The following is a 12,331-nucleotide window of genomic DNA, read 5'->3' as shown; positions in this document are numbered from 1 at the left end:
AGACTTTTTCACAGAATATCTGTACAGCCATGTCAATTATTGCACAGCCGGCGCTGTGTCTACCAGAAGTAAGTCCAAAAATAACTCAAAAGACAAACCATCCTGGTGGAATTCAAAATTAAACAGGAGGTACAACAAAAGAAAAAAGAGGATTTCAAAGTAAAAAAGAAACAGCAGGATTTAATAAACTCCGTGTAGGCTCTGTGTGCCACCTTACCTTCCCCAATCTACAATCACAACCTCTGTGGGAACACACACATTGTAAATAACCTTTTAAAGTTAATATCTTCTGCACATACCTACTAACTATTGCCTTCATTTAACATTCCAGAAAAAAAAATAATAATAGTTTTGTTTGTAAATTGATATGAATTGTCACTATACTTCACATTCCAGCTGTATTAACATTTTCACATGCTTATATGTACTCTTCTGTTCACTTTTACAAACTATTGTTCACTTTTACAAACTATTACACTATTGTATTGTATTTTTTTACTTTTTTTTTTATTTTACCTGATATGCCATTGTATTGCATTCTTTACTTTTACTTTATTTTATATTTATATTTTATTTTATATTTTTACCTGATATTGTATCTATGGAGCTTTTCTCCCTAGGACTCCATTGAAAATGGGTTCACTCGGCCCAATGGACCATCCTGGCAAACAAACTTCAAATAAATAAAATAAATAAATAAAACTAGGAAGTGTAACACCAAAAAAAAAAAAGATATAAAATGCTCTTATCAAACTGAATGGACAGCTAAGAGGACTATTTAATTCTAACAAAGCCAATTTTGAGGTAAAGACAGTGTTCCAGGCCAAGGGCAGCCATAAGGCCTTCTTTAGCTATGTCTGAAACTTTAAAGTCAGCACACAACAGTGTTCTAAACTACTGGTAAATAGAGCCACGTCCACTGAAATATCATCAAACATAACCCCTCCAAGTATCAGTGGGGAACAGGTCTTACCTGCATTTAAAGTCAAGAACACACCTTTGAAGGGTCTAATAATATCCTGGGATACCTCCTAAATAGCCTGAAATATGACCTGTTAGGGACAGTGAAGTCACTATTTAACTATAACTTTTCCAAAAGCTTCATGCCACATGAATGGAGAAGTGCAAAGTTCATCCCTCTGCACAAAGGTAGACCGTCAGTGGATCCCAGAAACTGCAGACTCATTAATCTGATTAGTCTCATATGCAAAGTTATGGAAAGAATTATCATGGAAGTAATTAACAATGACATAGGAAACCTTCAGAAACTTGACCCAATGCAATTTGGTGTAGTCAAGGGCAAGTCATGCCCACTGAACCCGGTGGACTTCTTTGAAAAATTCACCAAGGCAACAGATGACAGCAAAATGGTGCATACTGCCTATCTTGACTTAGATAAGGCATTTGGTACAATATACTGCATGAGCATGGCAAACAAACTCAACAGAATTAGGAAAAAAACCTATGTAAATCGTGTGATAGCCAGCTGGCACACAGACAGGACTCAGGAATTTACAACTGGAGATACCTCTTTCACAAAGAGGCCAGTCACCAGTGGAGTCACCCAGGTCTCCATGCTAGGTCTCCTCCACTTTGACATCTATTTCTTGGAATTCAAGGCCAATGGTAAGAGCCACTGGCTTACCAAGTTTATAGATGATTGCAAGCTAGGAACAATCATAGAATTCCCCCATAAGATACTAACATCTTACAGGAAGATTTAACACAGGCAAATTACTGGTACCAAAACCATAGCTTACAAATCATTCCAAGAAGTGTATAATAGAACATTTTGGGAAACTGGCCACCAAGGAAAACTACCTCATTGAAAAAACAACCCTAAATGCAGACACAGTAGTCAGAGATTTGAGGATTTCTGTCGATAACAACCTGCATTTCAACTAGCTTATATCTAAGGTAGTAACATCATTCTATGTTACTCAAATTATAAGGAAGGGCATGCCATCTAGGTGCAGGGGAGTCTTTGTGCCACTAGACTCTGCTCTCATCAGACTTATCACTGAGTTTAATATACCTTCGGTGTGTACCTGACCAGACATATGCACAAGTAGGAGTACCACAGGAGTTCCACACAAAAACAATACAGGCAGTAAGCACAATGCCCTATACAGAGCACCTCAAAGCCCTGTCTCTGTACTCTGTTTCCCACAGACTACTGAAAGGTGATTTATGCCTGGCATACAAGGTGTCCTTTGATCCTGCTCTGATGGTTCTTTTGCATATCTGCAAAATGAACAGCAGCAGAACTACTAGATCTAAGGATTTAAAATTTGCTTGAGACATAAAAGGGACATGCTAGAGGGACAGGTATGTATCTCAGAGAATCCTAATTCTTTGTTATAGTCTTCTCAAACATATGAAGCAGTCATTCTATAACCCTACTCAAGAGCAACCTGGACCAGTGAATGGGCAATCAGAAATTCTCCCTAGTCTGACATCTATGTCTCTGATGGACAGAGGCAGCCATTAAATTATGTCTTTAATAACATACACCCCTTAAAATAACCTCTAAGATGCCATAACTTATGAAGTACATTTGGTTTGCACAGCTAGGCTTATAAAGGTGCCAGTGCTTCTTAGTCTTGTATTCACCTTTCAAGCTCTGAGCAAAAAATAAATAAAAAATGCACACTGTTATTAGTTTGATTATGTATACTCACTGAAGGCATGAAATTTAACAGCTGCACAGTCTTCAAGGTGAAAAATAAGAACTGATAAGCAAAAAGCCTGTGCAGTATTTTTAGTTAAAATTATTTTTGCACAATGAAAGCAACACATTAAAGCAGTTGTGAAAGCAAAATGCTTTTAATCCACACATGAATTTTACAGATAAATAAATAAATGCAAAACTAAAACTAATCTGTCAAATATCATTAATACGGACAAGAGTTTAGTAAATAGATACACCACCATATCATTGAACAATAACATCTGATAAGAAAAATGCTTGTACACTTGCTGTTTGGTTTGATTATGCATGCACCCAAAAGGCATCACATTAAAGCTTTTGCTCCAGTACAAGTCTTTTGAGTGTGTAGCTTTAACTCCCAGTGGGTGTTGCTAGAGCCTTTAAAAATGGAGTTATCACCTTAGAGGTCTAACAAATACTCAGTGACAGAGGTCAGATATCAATACAATTGTGTTTGCTATTATGTATGCTTCAAGATCCAGGCCACGGTGGTGCAGCGGTTAGCACTATCGGCTCACAGCAAGAGGTTCGATTCGTGTCTGAAGTGCTTTCTGTGTGGAGTCTGCATGTCCTCCCTGTGGTCGAGTGACATTTAAAGACATGCAGGTAGGTGCGTGTGTGTGTGTGCCTTTTTGAAGATTGGGCGTCGGGCTGGCAACTCGGCACCGTAAAAATCCACTGCCAATCATTAGCAGACTGGAGTTCCTCTGTGGCGACCCCTAACTGGTAAAAGCCGAAAGAAGAGATCATGTATGCTTCAAGATAAAATATTCTGATACCATGTATGCAGCATGGTTTTGAAATTATTAATGTATATATGAACAAGCAATATTTGACACTTAGAGGTGCAGTAGGAGGTAACTACAAAAATGCCTGGAGGTGCTCTCAGCTGAAGTTACAATAGCAGAACATTTTTCAGCAAACATACAGCCTGCTCAGTGAAAACTAACATCTGATAAGCAAAAAGCCTATACATTGTTTTTGATGTGATTATGCAAGCACATAAAAATATCATAATTAATAAACCAATTGTATAAGTAAGATCCTTGCTCATACAGTTCATGGCTACAGAAAATCTAAATGAAAGAATGTGCTGAACAAACACAAAAAAAGAAAAAAAGAAAACTAAAACAAATATGAAATACCCCATGTAAATAAACTACAATTATTCATTCAAATCAGGGCTGAATAACACTCCAATTTTGTTTAGCCACATTCTTTCTTTATTGTTAGAAATGGGTTCAATGTATGTTTTAAGCGTCAATGCCAACAAGTGAATTTTACCCATGTGTGTATTAAGGTATGCTTGAAGAATGCAATTCTTTCTTTTTTTACATCAAATATCTCACATTTAGGCAGAAGTATATTCCTTAAAAGTTCTAGGGGTGTGTACAACATAAAATTCTTGGGACTGCTGCAAGTTTAGCAGTTTGAAAACAAAGCATTTGGAATTCATTTTGCATCCAGGAAAGTATATATTTCAAATACATTTACAATATTGCACTTATATTACCTTTTAAATATTTTTTGTGTATTGTGATTGCTCTTTCCATAAAGTTAAAGCAATTAATTTAAGGAATGTTCATTGTCTACAGTGCTTTTTGGGTTTCTGTGCTGGGCCTAGATGTTCTGACTGGCCCCTCATTGTATTGCATTTTACTAGCTCTCTCCTGAATCTGAAGCTACAGCTATAAATTGATTTGGGTTTTATAGTAAGACATACAGTAGTTGGATTGGACACCCTAAATTGGCCCTAGGTGTGAGTGTGTGCATGTGTGTGCCTTCTGTGGAAGGTTGGGCGCCGGGCTGGCAACTCGACACCGTAAAACTCCACTGCCAATCATGAGAGACAGATGATCCGCTGTGGCGACCCCTAACCGGGAAAAAGCCGAAAGAAGAAAAAGAAGAAGTAAATGTTGTTATTCATCTGAGCTATTAACTGGATTATTAGCACTACTCATCTAATTCTGTATTGTTGTCACTTATCAAACTTAAAACAATCGTCATATTTCGCCAGTCATGTGAGTTGTAGCTGGAGCTTTTTGTAGTTAACTCATCCCCTTGGTATTTTACATTAAACAGTCAGCCATCTTAGACTTGGGACTGCTAAAATCTTGAAAACAAAGCATTTGGACTACATTTTACAACCAGGAAAGCAAATTTAAAGTACATTATTGCACTTATGTCATCTTTTAAATCACTTTTGTGCCTAGTGTTTGTTCTTTATCTAAAGTTAAAGCTGTTAATTTAAGGCATTTTAAAGTCTGCAGTGCTTTTTGGTTTCTGTGCTCATCTAAGGTATTCAGAATGGGCCCCATTTTATTGCATTTTTACTACCTCTCTTTTGAATTTAGTTCCCAATCCATCTTCATTATCTCTTTTGTGCTTTTTTACTTGGAGGCTTTTGAGCCACCTCCACCTACTTCATATCTGGCCTTGGAAGCTCCTTCCAGTCTCATCTTCTGTATACTTGGGTCTAGGAGCTCCTCTCAGTCTTACCTCCTCTGCTCATCTTACTGCTTAAATGACAGAAGAAACTGGGGAGGCCCTATCTCAGACTGTTAGTGTACTCTGAAACTGCTATAAAATATGTGAAATCCTTGTCACTGGCTTGTTGTCTGCCTTTGTATCATCTTGTAATTACTTGCAGCTAGTTGTATTATTTGTTTCTGGTATCTTTTCACTTGTGGCTAAGTAAAGTGTGTTTTTCCATTAAGAAGACTGGCACTGCAATTCTTTTGGCAGAAGAAAAGAAGCCTGGTCTGTCTGATATGGGATACACATATAGGGTTGCCACCTTTTCAAATGCCCAAAGTGGGACATTTTTGGTACAAAAATCAGATTTTGCAGGCCAAAACATACCCATGGCCAGTACAAATGACAGAACTTCACTTTTTTGCCTAAATAAAAGCTTATTCTTGTAGCATTTTAGTTGCTTATTCTGTTTTTTATAATATTTAGGTGTTTCAGATACAGAATAACAGTTTTATGCAGCTATTACATAAAATATAGGAAATCATTTTGTCCTAAAATCTCAGGACATTTTCCATTTTTACAGTTTATTTTCAGGACACAACTGCCCAAAGAGGGACTGTCCCTCGCAAAGTGGGACAGGTGGTAACCCTATACACATAGGTAGGCATAAGGGAGAATTACTTGCTGCAGCTAATTGATTGATTTGTTTCTGACATCTGCATCAACTGGAAAGGCCACAGAAATATCTCACAAAGAGAATCCATAGCCTCCAACACCTGCCCTATGTGGCCAGGCTCAGATCACTATCACTCTTCTCGGTATTGTAGAGATTTCTCTGAGGTGATCTGTGTTTCATCTACAAAGCAATCTTGGATCCTGTCCTACTAGAGATGATCCATATCCGTAAGTTTAACTCCTCGTACATTACCCACTTGAAAGGCCTGTATCTAATATGTGACATCAACAAAACCTGCTGGAGAGACAGTTTTGTCTCCCAGAGGCTGCATCGTCTCTGGAATAGACTTATCATACACATCAAACAGAGTACCTTGCTGACCCTCTACAAGTGCAATCTTGAAGAGTGAATAGGAAACCACAAATTTGTCCCAGGGGTTCCACCTGTGTCCTTCACTGACAGGGGTGAGAAGTGCTGACTGAGGTTTCTTTTTTGGGGATAAACTCTTGGCTAGGCTCATAAGGGCCCAAGGGCCATTAACCTAGTAACCTCTTATGATTCTACGATCCTATGATACCTTTCACCTTTGACTAACTAAAGTGTGTTTTTACATTGAGAATACTTGGACTGCAGTTCTAGTGGGAGTAGAAAGGTAACCTAGTCTATTACAAATGTAAAACACACAGGGAGGCTTAAAGCAAAAATAATTTGTTGCAGCTAGCTGCTTGATTTGTTTTTCACTTATTTCGCTTTTGGCAAATATAAGTGTGTTTTTTTCAACAAGAAGACTTACACTGCAATTCCAGTGGAAGCAGAAAGGTAGCCTAGTCTCTCTGAGCTGGGAAAAACACAAGGGGGCTTAAAGTGAAACTTACTAAGAAAAACTACTACATCCAAGCTCAAACTGACCACTACACCAACCCTAAAAGATTTTGGAGTACTATTATCCTGGTACCCCCACTAGCCCCAACCCCTTCCCTAACAACACCCCAACAGAGAGTGCAACACTTCTTAATAAACACTTCATAGAGACTACTGCCAAGCATTCCTGATAACTCCTCTTCTACTACAGATGCCTGTAATGCAAACCACTCTACCCCTCTCATTCAGACTGACAATGTCAACACTTTCTCATTCCAACCTGTCTCTATTTCCTACATCAGAAAACTACTCCTGAAACGTAAACCCTGCTCTCCCTCTACTGTCAGCCTTCCTCCTCAGTTCCTTAAAATAGCTGCTGACCCTATTGCTGTTCTTGTCTCTATTTTAATTATTAGATCCATTCAAGAATAAAAAGAATCCAAAGTTCCTGACCTCTGGAAATCTTTCTACACTTTACCTCTACAGAGAGGTGGTAATTCAACTGAACCTAGCAACTTCAGGCCAATTGCTATCCTCTCTCCTCTGTCTAAAATCCTTGAAAAATGTATCCACTCTCAACTAATTACATAGCTTATTCAAGAAAATCTCCTCACCCCCCCCCCCCCCCCGGGCTTTTGGATATTGGCTAAACCTTTATCCACCTCCTCAGAGACTTTTTAGGCAGTGTCAAAATTACAAACCTACCAACATAGCAATGCAAAAAAAAAAACAACTCAAAGCAACCTTAAGGTGTTACTGCTCATTGCTCAGTACTTAAACAAGAAACCACACCCTACAAATGCCCCTTACTCTAGAGAATGTATTCATTTATTGTCACCAAGACTCGGTTTAAAGCAGCAAAAATTACTCCAACAGTGGAAGGCTACAGTGCCTTCCACATGTTTAGACCAACAGCAACACTGACAGGGGCAAAAGCTGGATGTTTTTGATCTACTTTAGCAAAAAATACAACTCCAGGATTATCAACTGACTAAAGCCTAAAACATCTTTTTTCTATACTTCTAGCCCACACTGATACCACTTTATGGCATCCAGAACATTTTGAGGTCTGTCTTCTTTAACTAAGTGACTTACCAGCAAATAGTAAAATGTCCAAGTCTCCATAGACAAGGTTTCTTACCACATTCTGGCCTGCAACAGGTCACCTTCTATGGCCCATGAATCTCACAACTCTTACGTAGACCTACCAAAAAGCACTCATAATGGCATACCTCCTCACAAAAGGTTTCTCATCCAGCAAAAAAGAGGTAATTGTTCCCCTCTACTCATCACTCATTTGACCCATTATAGAGTACAACACCCCTTTTGGTATGTACCTCACAAGACATCTACAACAACTGGAAAGGCCACAGAAATACCTCACAAAGAGGATCACCAGCCTCTAAAGATGCCCTAGGCAGACCGTCAAAAAACTCCAGCTTTAATCTGTCGCATATCGCCTACTCGGAGGTGATCTCTGCCTAATATACAAAGCTATGTCAAACCCAGACCTGTTGGACATGCTCCACTTAAAGAAATCCCAATCCCTCCGAGCTACATGCTCTAGCAACCTAAACCTTGTCACCACAATAAACAGTACATGCCAGAGGGATAGATTCCTGTCCCGGAGACTTCCCATTCTCTGGAATAAACTACCTATCTATATCAAACAAAGCTCCTCATTAGCACTCTTCAAGAAAAAACTTGATGATAGGATGGAAAACAGGAAATTCACCACGGGAATCACCTCTGTGGCTCTGCTCGACAGTGGCACAGGAAAATAATTTTCTTGGGTGGCAAAAGCCAGGGTACATTTTTGGCTGGGCTTGTATAGGCCCCAGGGCCGATAGCCTACTACCTACCTATGAACCTATAGCAATCTGATAATCTGAGAAGATTCTTAAAATGGTAGGTGTATAAGGAGGGATGGCCAACAGAATTTATCAGTGTTGCTAAGGGAGCAGTTCCTGAACTGTATTCAGTATTTATAGTAGGTAATGGGGACAATGAAACTGAGCACTTGACTTTTTTTTTCTTTCTTTGGGACTATATGAAGATTTTGAGAAGGCTGAATTTCAATTATATGAAAAGAATATTCAAGACTAATTGAAACAACATCAGCAGCAATGGCTTTTCCTGTATGTTTAGTAAGAGTTTCATCCCCTTTGGAGAGAGGGACGTCCCCATATATCACATTAATAACAATGTCCTAAGTACACAATCAGTAGTGAGGGATTTGGGCACCTAGGTTGATAATCTGACTTTTGACCACCATGTTGCTTTCGTTGTATGTAAAGCTTTCTACATGGCCCACCTCATAAGTAAGGGTGTCTCATCCGGGGACAAAGAGGTCATAACATCCCTTACAAGGCCAATTATTGAGTACAATACCTCCTTCAGCATGTACCTCACAAAGAACATCCAGCAGCTGGAGACAACACAGAGGTTCCTCACCAGGAGAATCCAGGGTCTCAAACACCTACCCTACACAGATAGGCTAAAAGCCCTGGCCCTCTACTCAGTTTCATACAGACTCCTCAGAGCTCACCTCTGTCTGGCATACAAAGCAATCTCAAACCCTGCCTTGATGGGACTGCTGCATATCTGCAAGTCAAGCTCCACTAGTGCAACCCATATGCGTGACCTCAACTTGGTCTGTGATATCAATAGGACTTGTTGCCAGGTCATATTTGTGTCCCAGAGATTCCGGCATCTGTGGAATAGACTGCCTCTACAAATCAAGCAGAGTACCTCATTATCCCTTTTTAAGCGCAACCTGGATAACTGGATGGGAAACAGAAAATACACCACTGGGATTCCACCTGTGTCCCTGCTGGACAGGGGCTTTGGGTGCTGACTTGTCTAAACATGGGCTAAACTCTTGGCTAGGCTTATAAGAGCCTCAGGGCTAATAGCCTAGTAATCACATATGATCCTATGATCCTTTTTCATTGGAGACTTTAACTACCCTTCTATAGACTGGGAAACATGCACTGCCTCTAAGTCACAAGCATTTTTCCTCACGTTTATTAATAGAAACACCCTGGGCCAGATAGTGTACACTGGAATCAATTGATCAAACATATCGGACCAATTCCTTACCAACATGGGGAAGTGTTGCACCCTGCCATGTGTTACATCCTCAATGGTGAGGTCGGACCACAAAGCTGTCAACCTCTAAATAAAAATCAACTCAGAAAACCCAACTAAACCAATAACAGTTAGGAAATATTTTAAAGCAAACCAATCCTATTAAGTGACCGTTTGTCATAATTCACGGCTTCTGCTAAACCCAGCAAACATAACTACTTATGCAGAATTATTTACAGAAAGCCTCTACAAACATGTAAATTGCTGTACTGAGACTGCTTTATCTACCAGAAGTATGCCCAGATCTAATACCAAAACCAAGCCCCACTGGTGGAATCCTTACCTTAACAGGGTAGATAACAAAATAAAAAAGTGATGGACAAAACTGGAAAGAGTAACTCTCATAGAGACAATTACTAATTCAACTAAACAAGAAACTAAGATGTATAATGAATTCCAACAAGGTTAGACTAGCCTCCCAGGCTAGGAACAAGCACAATGCCTTCTTCATGCAGGTCAGGAACCTTAAAAGTAGCATTCATCAGTGCACAGAACTGGTGGTAAAAGGCACAACCTTCACTGACCAAGGTAACATCATGAGTCTACTCGCTGATAGATTTAACCATAACTTCAGCTCCTACTACTCCCATTTAATCTCTTTCAGCATATTCCCCCCAAATAGCAGCATGGAGCAGGTACTGGCAGTCAGGACATGCCTTTGGTCAACTGGTGCCTTAGGCAAAAGTTCTCCACAGCACCCCCCCAACACAACCTTGTGGCCCCATCTTGGTCTACATACACCATACAGATTACTGGAAAAGTGCCCCTGCTAAAGTGGCGCCTTAGGGAGCTGCCTAGTTGGCCTATGCCTAAGGCTGGCTATGCTGGCGGTGTTTGCTAAGTCCAAAACCACTGCTTCAATGGGTCTCAACAATATCTTTGATTACCTCCTAAATAGCCTAAAACTTGACATAGCAGAATCACTTGAGGCACTCTTCAGCTATACTCTCAAAAGAGGTTACACATCAGGTGAATGGAGGGTTACAATGGACATCTCTCTTCATAAGGTTGGACCATCAAACATCCTGGGAAACTGCAGATCCATCAGACTGACAAGTCTGATATATAAAGTCATGGAATGAATTATCATGGAAATGATCGACAAGGGCATTGGCAACCTACAGACACTGGACCCATCTCAAATTTGGCTTTGTTAAGGGAAGGTCTTGCCTTCTCAAACTGATAGACTTGTTTGAGAGGATCACCATACTGCACAGATTTTTGCAAAATATCCATATTTTTACCTCATATTTTTTTATCTCTTTCTCATAAAATTTGTGGTTTTCTGGCAAATCACTGAGTATTAAAGTCATTAACTAATGGCAGACATTGGAGTTTCGCAATTCATATCCTTCAGAAAATGCATTCTAGCACTAATCCTGTTATTCTAACAATTTAGCAATTTTTTTTGTTTATAAGAACAATATTTAAAATTCTCTATTTTGAGGGTTTTGTCCATCCATTATTTTATGCTTTATCCAGATTTGTTGTGCTAAGAGGTTGAGAGGTATGATGGTCAGCATGGCTATGAAGAAGGAAAACTGGGCATGCCACCTACTTTGACCTGCCTAAGGCATTCAGTACAATACCCCCCTAGGTATTACTGACAAATGCTCAGAACGCACAGGCTTGCTTGCCAGATTACAGATAGAACTCAGGAAGTCAGAATTGTTGAGACCGCCTGTATTAGGAGACCAGTCACCAGTGGAGTACCCCGGGGTTCTGTGCTGGGTCTACTCCTGTTTGGCATCTACTTCCCAGAGGTAAAGGCTAATGTCAAAAGCTTCTCGCTCACCAAGTTCACAGATGACTGTAAACTTTGAACTATAATAGATTCCCCTTGACAGCAACATCCTACATAAGGGTCTAACACAAATAAATGAACGGTGCCAAATCCATGGATTAATACTCAGTTTGAAGAAATGCATTATGGTGCCCTTTGGAAAATCATCCACCCAAGCTAATTACTTCATTTATAAAACACTTCTGATAGCTGACCAATAGTTAGGGATCTGGGAACATGTGTAGAAAGGAATCTGGCCTTTGACCAACGCATAACCAAGATAGTAAGAAAATCATAGGAACAACCGCAAAATACCAAGGAAAAAAGAAACAACAAGTATATCCACCACACGATTTATTGTATCTCTGATGTCTCAGCCACAGCCTTCAAGGAGTACAAAAAACATACAAATGCATCTCTATATATACATTTATCAATAAATCTATTAACTCAATCAACCTATTATTTAAAACAATTAAACAATTAATTAGTTTAGTAACATTTTCCAATTAAAATCTTCATTCAAACCTTCAGGGCACAAAGTTTTAAACTTAAGACTATATACAGCTTCTTTGTATAGCAGTTGTTGTTTAATATTTGAATCCCCATATTTACCACATTTTATTTGTTCTAATACACAGCCTTTTAAACCTTTGGCATCACTATTATGGAAATT

This window comes from Protopterus annectens, chromosome 5.part0 (assembly GCF_019279795.1).
Source record: "Protopterus annectens isolate FY-2018-M chromosome 5.part0, PAN1.0, whole genome shotgun sequence".
Classification (NCBI taxonomy): Eukaryota; Metazoa; Chordata; order Ceratodontiformes; family Protopteridae; genus Protopterus; species Protopterus annectens.
The sequence above is the reverse complement of the archived record's forward strand: the minus strand, read 5'-3'. Positions refer to the sequence as shown.